The sequence below is a fragment of the Macaca nemestrina genome, chromosome 17 (genome assembly GCF_043159975.1).
Source record: "Macaca nemestrina isolate mMacNem1 chromosome 17, mMacNem.hap1, whole genome shotgun sequence".
NCBI lineage: Eukaryota > Metazoa > Chordata > Mammalia > Primates > Cercopithecidae > Macaca > Macaca nemestrina.
In genome coordinates, this window is record NC_092141.1 from 789,808 (window position 1) to 792,270 (window position 2,463).

Sequence of the window (2,463 nt, forward strand, 5' to 3'; positions counted from 1 at the left end):
GAACATCGAAAGGGATCTGTCATATTCAGTAAAGAAGCGAACTGAATTAAAAACACAAACCTGATACAACACAACCCATATGAGTGTACGCACACATGTTGATGAGGTCGATTAATAACCCTGAGCCTCTGGGACTCGCAAAGATGGCCTGAACCAGATAGAGGCAAAGGACTACCAAACTTCTCACTTTTAGGACTATCAGGTCTGAAGGAACAGGCTGGCTTGTTTTGTTTTTTGTTTGTTTGGGGTTTTTGTTGTTGTTGTTGAGACAGCGTTTTGCTCTTGTTGCTTAGGCTGCAGTGTAGTGGCACGATCTTGGCTCACTGCAAACTCCACCTCCCGGGTTCAAATGATTCTCCTGCCTCAACCTCCCGAGTAGCTGGGAATACAGGAGCCCGCCACTACGCCCGGTTAATTTTTGTATTTTTAGTAGAGACGGGGTTTCATCATGTTGAGATCAGCCAGGCTGATCTCGAACTCCTGACCTCAGGTGATCTACCTGCCTTGGCCTCCTAAAGTGCTGGGATTATAGGTGTGAGCCACCGTGCCTGGTTGGCTTTTTTTTTTTCCTGATCTCTCAGTTGGGAGACCATCAGTTTGGTTGGAGACATGGGGCCTGGCCAGGCCCAAATGATGACACAAACCCAGACAGCAAGTGCAGCTGGCATCTGTCAGTCCAGTGTGCCCGGTGTGGGGAGTCCCCTGATGCCCGTCAAACACGGCTCCACTCTGGAGGCCTCTTTGTAAGCTAAGAGCTGATTCTCCCGAATGCTCCCTAGTTACACGGAAAAGGACGTTCCTTGTCTTCTGCAAAATAAATCCAGATGGGATTTTGCAAAGAGCTGGGGCACATGGCCTCCTTGGAGCTGCCTCAATACACTTGCACTTCTGGCTCCGTTCTGCATATTCGCACTGGACGAGGACTTGCAGGCCAGAAAAATAGCCCTTGGGCTGAATTGCTGGAAGACCGTGCTGTCATTATCTCTGGGGATCAAATGTCTGGTCTGTGTGGCCACACTCCAAAGGCAGGCTCAAAGTTCTCCACAGTCCTCTAGGACCCCTTGAGGATTGGGGTCTGCGGGGGCTGCCGGGAAGGGACGGAGAGCGAGGGCCCTTGGAGGCAGCCTGTTTGCTCCACACAACGACAGGTGACCAGCTGTGTCATTCCCAGGAGTCGCAGTGGCTTCATGCATCCCTCTCCTACCCCAGTTCAGAGCAGAATACGTGTAGGCTGGAGGCAGCTGTGGTTCGCAGCATGATACTTGCTGAAGACATTTACATGCTTTGAAGAAATGTGTTTCAGTTTTGGGTCTTTACTGAGAATAAGCCAGAGGGGGAAGAACTTGGGGTGAGGGAGGGTCTTATCTCTTCCCAGGCCACATCTGCCTGGGGCCAACTGGGGCTGTGTGGTTGCCCCTCTCCCCCCTCCCTTGTAGGACTTCCACCCCCATCTCCAACCACTGACAAGTACGTCTGGGAATCCTCGAAGGTGTCTTTCATAAGAATCCCCAAAGGTGTCTTTCATAAGCTCATAAATAAACCTGCTCACACACATGGAATGCCTGCTATTAATTTTCTTTTCTTTTTCTAGCCCTCACTGTCCTGGCCTCTGGTTCTTCTAAGGTGTGTGACAGTGAACCACCACGGTCCTCCGATAGGGTGCCCCTGCTGCGAGCACCATCAGGCCCTGCAGCCGCTTGAGAGAGGTGGCAGCAGTGGCACACGGGTACGGTCCCCTTGCCCTTTGCTCCTTGCCCCTTGCCAGGAACCGCCCAAAGCCCTGGGCACTGCTGCCAATACTGGTGGTAGCAAAGGGCCCCTGTAGCTCGCAGGCACTAGGCTGTGGTTGTTCTGCTGCAAAGTGCCTCTCAGTCCTCCTGGTTACAGGAGTAGGGTGGTCCCAAAGCCTCGTGGCTTCCTTTATGTCTGCCTTCCCTGTAGGGTTCAAACTTGAACCCTAGGGCCAGGCGCAGTGGCTCACGCCTGTAATCCCAGCACTTTGGGAGGCCGAGGCGGGCGGATCACGAGGTCAGGAGATCGAGACTATCCTGGCTAACAGGTGAAACCCGTCTCCACTAAAAACACAAAAACTTAGCTGAGCATGGTGGTGGGTGCCTGTAGTCTCAGCTACTCGGGAGGCTGAGGCAGGAGAATGGAGTGAACCCGGGAGGCAGAGCCTGCAGTGAGCCGAGATCACACCACTGCACTCCAGCCTGGGCGACAGAGCAAGACTTCGTCTCAAAAAAAAAAAAAAAAAAAAAAAACAAAACTCGAACCCTGCAGGGCTAGACAAAGACACAAACATCAAGTTTTAAAAACACCCCTTTGAGGGCTGGGTACGGTGGCTCATGCCTGTAATCCCAGCGCTTTGGGAGGCCGAGGCAGATGAGTCACTTGAGGTCAGGAGTTCAAGACCAGCCTAGTAGCCAACATGGTGAAACCCCGTCTCTACTAAAAATACAA